General features: G+C 29.0%; 1 protein-coding gene across 3 annotated transcripts in view; it reads right to left on the reverse strand.

The window, feature by feature from the left end:
• LOC124495657 (uncharacterized) overlaps positions 1-11625 on the reverse strand; it is a 35583-nt gene extending 23958 nt beyond the window's left edge. For 2 of the 3 annotated variants that reach the window (XM_075733289.1, XM_075733286.1), the window contains exon 1: positions 7209-8261. The gene's annotated coding sequence lies outside the window, so the exon portion shown is untranslated. Of the gene's footprint in view, positions 1-7208; positions 8262-11601 lie in introns of those variants that run through there. The other variant, XM_075733288.1, reaches the window with a different exon arrangement.
• Between the last annotated feature and the right edge of the window lie 696 nt (positions 11626-12321).

A 12321-nucleotide genomic window follows, 5' to 3' on the forward strand; every position in this document is an offset into this window, starting at 1 on the left:
TGACAAGATAATGGCCACGGAGATTAACATTTTTTTTTCTTCTGCCAATCGTTGATTCTACACTGATCTAAAAGAAAACAAAGATAACCCAATATCATTGTGGCTAATGATTGAACAAAAAAAAAATGAATTCCAATTGGAATTTTCATTCCATTCTGCAATGCCATTAGAAATTGGAAAAAATAAAAAATTTTACATTCAGAAACAGAAACAGTGAATAAAAAACTTTAACCAGATCTAAAAATAACAAAAAAAAAAAATGTAATTGTGTATGTGCGCAGCCATTAGGCTAATTGTTTATTCTATATTCTATGGTTGACCGTATCAAGTTGATTTATCTGATCTGTATAACGAAAAAAAAATGGTGCGTGGTATGAAAATAAATGAAATAATCCATTTGTTCATGTATGATGCAATGAATTATTTTTTCCATTCGATATATATCGATATTATTATTATTCAAATCTAGCAAAAAATCGACAATTTAATCGATAAACAAAATTTTGAAATTGAATTTATAGTTATCGGGAAATGATAATCATCAATGAATCGATCATTATCATTCATAAATAATTCTAATTGAACAGAGTTATGTGTGCAATGAAAAAAAAACCAATAGAACGAGATTCCTAGTAACTGATCAATTAATTTTTATTATTATTATTATCAATCGACAAAGACATGTTGCCGGCTAAAAACGATTGATAAATGTTGAAAATAATTGTAGTGGAATGAATAACATGCTTACAAACATAGCATTTTGGCGCCAATGATTCAGGATCAATGGCCATATTGCAAAGATGTTTGACCGAGAAAAAAAAACGGGCAGATGGTTTTCTGAGCAAAAAAAAAGGAAAGGAAATTGATCCAACGAAAAATGTTTTGGAATATTTTTTTGATTCTCAAGATGTTTTTTTTTGTTTGCAAATAAACAAGAGCAAGTATTCTTGAGCAGCAAAAAATGATTATTAGGTATTTTGTGATGATGATGATGATGATGAGAACCAAATAATGGATAAAATACAACAATGCAGAACAAAACAACAACGAATGGGACATATGGATCATTTTTTTTTGTTGCTTTTGCTTTGCACGTGCCACATTCATACACACACAAAATAAACACGCGCGAGAGCACTACTACTCTAGTTCGTGTCCATTTTGGAACAATTCTAGACAGAGAGAAAAATAAAAGAGGCGACTATGTCACTATTTTCAGGCTTTTGTTTAATGGCTGAATGTAGTGGCTTGATTTATGGCTTGTTTGCTTGAATCAAAACGAAACAGACATCATCTTTCATTCATATGGTCATTATATCACTTGATGATGATGATGATGATGAAAACATCTTTGAGAATTACGTGCGCGAAAATCATCATCATCAATTGAATTACGAATTAATTACGAATTGATTGAGTTGTATTGAATTTATACACACAGTTTAATGCCAAAAACAACAACAACAAGAACGTGGTCAGCAATCAGACTCCACCAAAAAAAAAAGACAGAAAAAAATATAACGATTAGGTCATCAGCACAATGTATGATGATAAAAATAAAAAACAACAACAACAACAACAACAACGACAGTGTTTATCGAACACAACAGGAAAAAAAATTAATGTGTCTGTCTATCGGAATAATATGAATGTGAATGTTGTGCAGAGTAAGCTGGACCAAAGGTCCACGCGTACACACACCAAAACCATGGACAGACAAAATAAAAAATAAGTTCAATTGTCATTAATGCATTGATGTATTGATCGCGCAAGCTGGAATTTTTTTCCAGTCAACAGAAAAAAAACGTTTTTTCTGGTTGTTATTTTATTTTTTTTTGTTTGTTTGCTATTATTATGTTTGTTGTTGCTTTTGGATAGAAAATTTCCTCCCCCTACTATTAATGGGTGTTTTTTTTTTTGGTCCCATCATGCTGATGCTGATCATGATGATGATGATGATGATAATGTGTGCTTTATGTGTCTGTATAACGAAACTCAACATGAGAAGCAGCTGACCAACAACAACAACAACAACAACGACAGTAAGAAAAACATTAGAGCAAATAGACAAAGTTTTTGGACTGATTTACAAGTCAATCACATTAACAATGTCAAAAGATTCGATTAGAAACAGAGAGGGAAAAAAATTTTAATTTAAACATTATTATACAAATTCTGGACAGTTGACCACTGTGCACCACTATCAATTTGACAAGAAACAAATTGAAAATCAAATTTCATATTGAATTTAAAACTCTGTTCGTCCATAGATGGTTGAATAGTTGGTTGAATTTTGTTCTCTCCATACTATAGTTAGCAAATGATATAGACAAGAATTGGTTATTTTTTTCCGAAATTTCCATCTAAAATGGATGAGTCCATCCATGAACGTAGAACATCACACACACACACACACACATACAATCAACGTCATGGAACGAGAGAATTGCAAAAACAAAATTATTGAATTAAATGAAAATTTTTTCCATTCTCATCTTGAACTAGAACGAATGTCCATATACTGTACAATATGTGTGTGTGCTGAGTAAAATTCGTAAAAAAAAAAATTTCAAAAAAGGCGTCGGCGCCAATTCGACAATTGTCGTCGAAAACTATATAGTGAAAAAAATTCCCTTGGCTCCATGTGGTTGCTGTATAGAAATTTTCAGTTTTATTTTGAAATTTGAGATAAAATAAGAAAGAGAAAAAAATTCGGCAAAAATAAATTCATTTTGGAACGGAATAGATTGTTCCATATGTATATATGGATAGTACAACGATGGATGGTGTTGGGGTACGGTTGAAAAAAAAAATCTACACATTGAATAAAACAGTGATGATGATGATGATGGTGAAAAAAAATATAGCGATCTAGAGATGAAAAAAAAGATGAAAAGTTTATTTTTTCATTGTCGAAAAAAAAGTGAGTCGACTCGCAATGTTGGCAGTAGCACAAAGCATAGGCTTATTATATTTGTTAAAATGAAAAAAAAAATTTTTTTTTTCATTTTTAAAACGGTTTTTTCTCTCTCTGTGTGTGATGCTAACCATATAACATGGGCTGGAGCAGTAGCCAGTAGCAAAACTATATTTCAACTCTTCAAAAATGGAAATGGGCTTCACTTCCACAAACCCTGTGTGTGTGAGTCTCTCTTCTTTTTATTTTCAAAGTTTAAAATTGAACAATTTTTTTTTCAATTTAAACAAATAGAAAAAAAAGAGGATGCGGCTATATAGTAGTAAATGTTTTTTTTTTAACAAAACAACAACGACAACGATGACAAGAGGCCGATGCAAAAATAGGGTTTTATTTTTTTTGTTGCTGCATCGACCAATGAGAGCCATCGAGGAAAATAAAGAGGTTTTTTATTTTTTTTTAAAAAAAAAACTGTTTTTTATAGGATCTAATGATTTGTACATGAGGAAAAGAAGAGGCAATATTATGAATGACAGCACATCCAAAATAGGAAAATAAAAAAAAAACATGAAAATAATGATGATGATAACAAGAAAAAGAAAGAGAAGCGCACACAGTGAGAGAAGAGAGAGAGAGAGAGAGAAAAGAAAATTTTCAAATCAAGATAAGATTTTTATACGAAAAGAAAAAGAAGATTCATTGATGTGATATATGATTTTGAATTTTCAATGAAAATAGCTGTTGACATCATTCATTCATTCGTATATATATAAATAAATAAATAAATCTCCAATATAACCTTGATCATTTAAACTATAAAAAAAAATATTCAAGTAATGTCCCACCATCATCATCAAACGACATCAGATATCAAGACATCGTTTTTATAAAGATAAAAATCAAATGTTTGCAAGTGTGTGTGTACATACATACATAAACACAAACACACACACACAAGCACCATCATCATTATCAACAACTATCATCGTCAGACGACATCATCATCATCATCATCATCATAGCAATTAAGATGGATATTAACGATATCATCATCTGATCGTCGTCGTTGTCGTAATGATGAATACAAGCCACGCGAGTATAGGATAGATATATGATCAAACGAACAAAACAAGAATAACCATCATCATCATCATCATCATTTCATATTAAAGGACTAAATTGGCTACTTGAGATTCAATTGAACAACAATAACAACAATCAACTGATTTCTTGATCAGCAAAAAAAAACCACTTTCATTTCTCATTCAGCAATACACAATGATGATGATTGGATTGAAAGTTTTATTTTTCATTTTAATTGTCCACATTGTAATTTTCATAATTGATTTTCATATTTACTTCACTAGAATAAAATTGATGAGATGAGATTTTTTTTTCTTCATATGAATGTTTTTGACATTTTAGTTTTTTTTCGACATTTTGTAATTCACATTTGTGTGTGATTTGATCAGAAAAAAATCATCATCACCAGCGGAAAAAAAACAAAAATTATCGAAACCAAAATCCAATCCAAGATTATTCAAATCTCTTTTTACCAATTTCTTTTTCATTTGCTTATATATGTTTTGTTTGGTATGCAAAATTTCAATTCAATCACATTCAGTCTTATTGGCCAATAATCAAATATCGATCATTTGCCAAAAAAAAAAAAAAAATTTCAAACATGCAAAAATGGTTTTGACAAATCAAATCTTAGATTTAAAACACAGGGCAAACGACCTTATTTGAAATGGGAGAAAAAAAATTCCACACAAACACATATGGAATGAAATGAAATAACCCAGGATAATGATTGGAAAATTTTGAAATCCAAAACAACAACAACAACACTACTAATCAAACAGGAACAATGAAAAAAAGAAAAATTCAAATTTTTTTTCACCGATGAATAAACACAAAAGAAACACCATTTATAAAAAAAAGATGACTGATTATGATCATACTATAAACCAATACCATGACACGATATAATCAATGAACAAAGATGAACAAAGTGTAAAGTATAATTATTACCGTATAATCTATAACCATGGTGAAATTTTCAAAAAAAAAAAAATTATTATTATCATCTCATCAACAAAGTGGATGAAAAATTCTCACATAAACAAAAAAAAAAAAAAACAGCAACCAAAAAAATATTTCGATCCCTTATTATAATTTTCATGGATGCAAAATAACGGACGAATCAAATAATCCAAGGATATATATTCAACTCTTTGCTTTGCCACACTAGATATATATACTTATACCTCACAATTATCAAGCAAACATCTCAATTATTCTACGGAAAAAAAAATCTTCGCTGCCAATGATGATAATGATGTGTTCAAATCTTTTTTTTCTCTATTTCTCTTACTCTAGGTTAATTCATAAATCCAACAACAGCATCAACAGTGTGTATTCCATTTCATGGATTAACCAATTTCAAATCAAATTAAGTTATCATCTTCTGGTGGATGTTGATGAACACAACAAACCGAAACATGAAATTGAGATGATCATGACGAGAAGTTTGAAACAAACTTTAATTTCTTTTTTCATTATATATCCAACAGCAGCAGCAGCAGCAGCCGCAGCATCACCAAAGACACATCGGACCATCATTTCATCATCATCATCATATGATAATCATCGCCCAAATTATCGATGAGAGTTTGGTGGCGCAACGAAAAAAAAAAATTGTAAATGTTTTTTATTCTCTCTTTCTTTCTCTTTTTCTCAATCTTTTACTTATTCATTCGTCAAGGTGTAATTAATGAAATTAAAGTTCCGAAAAACAACAACAACAACAACAGACGTTTTGTATTTCATTTCATTCAACAGTGGATGAATCTTTTTAAATTAAACATAAGCCAATGCCTGCCTAGTGCCTACCAATCCTCTCCATACAGACACACACACACAATCGATGCATCTTTTTTTTTCTTTGAAAAAAATAATCGTTAATCGACGATGTAGATAGGGTTTGTTGATGTTTTTTTTTCTGAATTTTTTTTCATGGTTTTTTTTTTGTTTTTTTAATTTTGTTCTTCAACCTATATCACAAAAAAAATTGTGATTCAGAAATCAAGAAACAAAAAATTCATCATTCATTTCGATGATGATGGAATGGAATGGAATGAATGATTATAATTTTCTTTTCTGTTGTTGTTGTTGTTGTTGTTCGTTCGTTGCTGTTTAAATCATTTTCGATGCTAATTTTAGGGTTTCAAAACGACAGAGATAGATAGAGAGCGAGTCGTAGTAGTAGTAACAAGCGCCCAAAAATTATACCTGGTTTCAAACGATGAATAGTGTGTAATGAACAGATACAGATGGCAATTAGTGGAGAAAAAAAAATTTTTTAAAATTATCAAATCCAAGTATAGCGATAGTTGGCGAAGAGAAAAAAAAATCGGAAAGAAAACAAAAAATTTCAAAATAAAAACCTAAACAGATTTGGATGACGACTTTATTATCATCATCTTCATCATTATCATCATTTTATTGATTGAATGAATCGATAATCAATTGATTCGGATGATGCCTCATAGGCCTTTCCTCTCTCTCTCTCTCTATTTTGCTGTTTCTCTTTCTATGGGTAATATTAATTAGCCCGATAAAATTGATTGAATAGATTAGATTAGGCAACAACAACAACAACAACAAGAATGATGCTTAAACAAAGTTATTACAAAGTTTAATTTGAATTTAATTATATGATGATGAATGGACGAATGAATGAATGAATGAATTGGTCAGTTTAAACAGACACATTGATTAATTATGAAAAAAATAAAATTTTTTTCATTCATTTCAATTCAATTTGAGAAAAAAAAATTCATTGAAAATGTGCAGAATTTTCAACAAACAAAGAGACTATCGAAACTCGTTTTTTTTCGCTTCATTCATAGTGTAAATGAAATAAATTCAAAAAGATTACATCATCATATCAATGAAAATCAATCGAAATTCATCTATCAAATAAGGAGCGAGCAACAAAAATAGATCATCAACAAAATGGCAATGGTGAAATTGGAGCATATATTTTGAGAAAAAAAAGGCCAATATCACGATGTTAATTCGTCAATCGTCAAGCCAACAATGTCCTTTTTTTTCTCAATTCAAAATTCAAAACGCGCGTTTTTTTTCAAGCCAGAACATCAGAATTATGATGCACGCAATCAATTTATACGAACAAAGACGATAATGTCAACAACAACAGCAACAACAACAAAAGTGATGAAAATATCTCCAAATGTGCATTGTTTTTTTGGTGGAACAAACTTACCGGTTAATGTTGATTGTGGAAATCAAACGATGATGATGATGATGATGATACGAATAATAAAAGAAGATTAAACACACACATACACACACAAACAGACACAATCAGAATTTTAGAGCAATAAAAGCATAAATATATAACACAGCAATAGGAATTTTGATTATTTGATTTTGATTTTCGTTATCCAACAACAAAAAAAATTTTGATTATTTTATTTCATTTCATATTTTGATTACTTGATTTTGATTTTGAAATTTTGATTTTCGTTTACAATATAATATAATATGATGCCAAAAATTAAAATGATAGGCAAAAAGGCCACTGTTGGTGTTTTTGATTTTGATTTTTATTTTGATTTTCGTTGATGATGATGATGATGATATTCAAAATGGTTCATTTCATTTTTTTCAATCAGCCAATGTTACTATCTGTCTATGGTCATGATCAATAATGTGATAATTATTATCATGATCATTGCTAGTGGTATTGATTATCACAACAATATGATCATCATCATTATTTGAAAAAATGTTGGCCATTTTTCTGTTTGTTTGTTTGTTTGTTTTCGTTTGTTGTAGAACAAAATTCTTAATGAAACACGGATGCTGTTCATGTGTGTGTGTGTGTGTATGAGTGTGTGTGTGTTGATGACTGATAAAAACATTGATGAAACACTGATGGAACATACACGTAATATATAGATTGATAAACAAAAAAAATTCTCAAATCAATTCGGATGGTGTATACAACAACAACAATTCATGACCGATGACCATTTACAAGAGAACACAAAATAATTGATGATTTTAAATTTTTTTTTTTTTAATAAATTCAAAATTCTCATCACCAATATACACACTCTTTTTATCGCCAAAATAATGGTTCAAATAATAACAGCCATTATTGTTGTGCGATGATTTAATCTCGTGTGGCCATCCGATTGGAGTACACGAAAGAGACTGGCTGCTTGCTGGCTGGCTGACAGACTGACCTCCGATAACTATTTTGAATTTGCCGTATTTTTTTCGGTTTGGTTTTTTTTACAAAAAAAAAAAACATTTCATATATTCCTTTCATACAATTTTTTAACGATACGAAAACGGCGTGCGCGCCTCAACCCAGTGAAAAATATCCATTCGAAAACAAACCAACTAACAACACACAACAGGATCCAACAATTTTTTTTTGTGTGTATGTGGTGGTGGTGGTGGTGGTAGCCGTATACGCGCCATGATTTTATTTTATTTTTTTTGACATAGTGGTCATTATATGTGTGTGGCAAGTAATATAATTCGGCTAGCATTGCTGCAACTTTTTTTTTTGTATTTGTATTCATTTCCTATTGGATGTTCAAATGGAAGTGGTTGGATGAAATGTTGAACAAATTTTTTTGGATAAAAAAGGGGAAAAAATATTGCTGCTAGCATCGTTGGTTGATCCATTTTTGGAATTTATGGAATTTTTTTTTGAATTCATTTTTTCTTCAAAAAACCAGAATACAAACCAGGATGAAATTTTTTTTTCTTTTCAACATTAACCATTTGGTTGGTGACGGTCAAATTTCAAAGTTGCTGCCACATCATTCATTGTTCAAGAACATCGGATAATTGTCATCGAAAATTCGACATCGACAAAAATTTTAGTTTTTTTTTCTATTATTTCGTTTGATGATCACTAATGATGATCATTGACATAAACAATAACAATCGATTATATCATCACATCACAATGCTGTGGATGAGCATTCTCAATTGTCTAATTATCATATCAACATCATCATCATTTTGGTTAATGATTTTTATCATTTTCCAAAAAAAAAAAATTTTATAACAGAAATTTTGAAAACTTGCACATGACTAACTATTCAATAAATCATTTGTTTTTTGGATGCAATGAAAATCAAGTTTAAACAACAAAAAATTCTCATAAAAAAAATTAATATTCCCAAACACAGATGATCAAGATTAGACTAGATTTTTGATTTTTTTTCATGTGGAAAATGAACACAGTTTTTCTTGAATTAAACATTGATGATGATAATACACAGGTGTAACGACAACAACAACAAAAATCACCGAACAATTGATTTGCAATCGATATGGTGTGGCTATTATAATCTTTAAATTCAATCATTTTTTTTTTGAGGAAATTGGCCAATGATGATAATATTTCAACTAATATAATCAAGTGATAATGATGTTGATGAATTTTTCTTTCATTTTTCTTTCAATTTTCACATGAAAGATGATAATTTTTAAGAAATTTTCATTTTTTTTTTCATTTTTCAGTTACCACCACCATTGATGAATGGATGGATGTGAAAAATATCGACGATAAATCATAAATTGGCACCTCGCTATTGATTTATCTATCGATCGTTAAAATGTTTACTGAATTTATTTATTTCATTTTTTTTCCTTATCGAAATCCATCCATTAATCAGTACATGTGTGAAAGAGAAAAAAAATCGAAATTGAAACTGAAATTATGAATTCAGAATTGAGAAACGATCACCACCATTATCAAAAAAAAAAGTTTCAATGTCAAATTTAATCAATTGAAAATGTGGCTAAATCGTATCATAAGTAAATGAAATGAATTAAAATTCGAAAAAAAAATTCATGAATTCGACTGACGAAGTAGCCAAGAAAAAAAAATCGTTGTCAATAAATGGTCATCATCATCATAATTTATATTTTTTTCATTAATGATAATGAAAACTACGAACGAAAATCAATAAATCGATGATCGAGATTAGCTATTTTTTTTTGTTGTTGTTTGTTGAAAAAAAAGGAAATTCACACTTCAAAGTCAGATAGATATATCAACATACCAAATGGATGTGGATGGCATTTCAAAAATTTCACAGTGCGACAGATGTGTTAAACAAACAAACAGGCCCATCATTCATATCGATATATATGATCGAATGAATAAATGAATTATTGGCCAATTTGTAAATGAATTTTTTTTTGCTTTTCTGTGTTTTCTGCAATTAAAATTGAATATATCAAAAAAAAAAAAAAAATTCTCCAAATGCATGCATCTTATTATGGATGATAATAATGCGAATGAATGGATTTTTGGAGAAAAAAAAAAACAATAGCCCATTGTTTATAATCCACACATAAGGTCCTCTTTATTATTTTTTTTTCTTGTTCCAACATCAACAATGTTAATTATTATTAACCCATGGGAATCATGGAACAACAACAACAACAACAAAATTTAATTGACCAATCATCATCACATGATTAATAGGAAAAACTAGCAACAACAAAAAAAATGACCAAAAGAAAAGATTTTGAATTTTAAACGATTATTATTTATTGACAGTTGATGGCCAATCATCATTTCAAAGTTAAAGTCAAAAAATTTGTTTTGTTTCAATAAAAAAAACAAAAAACAAAAAAGGCAAAATATTTCAAAGGTGTGCACACACACACACACACACACACACAACTTCAAACACTTTCAATGAAAAAGAGAAAAATTTAAATTCAAAAATTCAATAAGTAAAAACATTTTTTTTCATATCAAAAAAAAAAAAGAAGAAAAGAAATCATTTTCATTTTTGCCACTGGCAACCATTAAATTCAATTGGCAAGGAATTACTGGCATGAAAAAAGATGATGATGAAGAAGATGGTGAAGAAGTAGAAAAATTTAAAATTTAAATCAACTTGAATAAATGAAAAAATTATCTTTTCCATCAATGTGAAAATTTTGTTGAATTTAAAAAAAAAATTTTGTATTTCAAATCAACGTAAAGCTTTGGATGATTCAACAAGTCAAGATCATGGCCATTGAGACACAACAATGATTTTTGTTTTCTATTCATAAACATCCGTGAATTGGAAAATTTTTCTATTTTTTTTTCTGTTGATCCAGATTGATGGCCGAAGGCGAAATCAATGAATGGATGGTCATCATCAACACAACAATCAACAATGATTCTATTCCACAAACATATTGCAACTTAATACCATGACCAAATGTTTTTGGGCAATTTTAAATTGAATTAAAACTGATGTTTAAATTCATTTTGGTTTTGTATCGCAAAAAAAAAATCAATCGATCAAAAGGAAATGTGATAAAAAAGGATTGAACTGCATTATGGTTGTTACAGTTTTTCTTTTCGCACATCGCCAAAAACAATAACAACAACAACAACAACAACAACAGTTTTATGACCAAATGAATGTATCTATGGATGATGGAAATCGAAATACAAATATATATGCAAAATTTCACATTTGAATAATCTTTGGTCATCAATGTACAGATGTATTTTTTTTATCCATGGAAAAAAAACAGAAACAAAACAATTTCAAACAACTTTGAAAAACTAACAAACTAACAGCTTTGAATATAATCAATGTTCAAATAAAACATACCTTCAATGAAATGATGATGATGATGATGATGTTTTGTAGCCGGATGGATAAAGTCCGAATGAGAGAGAGAGAACGAGACTTTACGATCGCCAAAAATGATGATGATGAAAAAAGATTCACATTGAAGATGTCTTTAATCGGATTTTAAAAAAAGTAGAAACATTCAATTTCGGTCGGTAGAATATTGTATTGGAAAAAAAACCTTTCAAAAGCGAGAAAAAAAATAAAATAAAAAAAAAATTAAAATTTTAAATTTTATTCAAATACAGAATATGTACTTGAAGAGAAAAATAAGAAAAAAAAGTAACAACAACACTTCAACAACAACAACAGCAAAAAAAGTGGAAAAGAAAAGAAATCTGACTGACCGACCGACCGGTCATTATCCTGTTGTTGTTGTTGTTGTTGTTGGATATTATTGGGTTATTTTATTACAATTTTTTGCAAAGTTGTTTGATCTGATTTAGATTTTTTTTTCATTTATTTATTTTTATAGATTGTAACAAAATAATGATAACAAAATGGAAATTTGTTTGTTTTGTTTTCCAAGAGATATTTTTTTTTTTTGAAGATTAATGTGCATCATCATCATTCGATGACCTGAATCGATTGAAAAAGTTTTTTTCTTCCATAAAAATCATCCATAATAAAAATAAAGTGATTGTGAATTTGAAAAAATGAAAAAAATTAATTTTATATAATAATAATACGGTTCCAAAC

The sequence above is a fragment of the Dermatophagoides farinae genome, chromosome 8 (genome assembly GCF_024713945.1).
Source record: "Dermatophagoides farinae isolate YC_2012a chromosome 8, ASM2471394v1, whole genome shotgun sequence".
Classification (NCBI taxonomy): Eukaryota; Metazoa; Arthropoda; class Arachnida; order Sarcoptiformes; family Pyroglyphidae; genus Dermatophagoides; species Dermatophagoides farinae.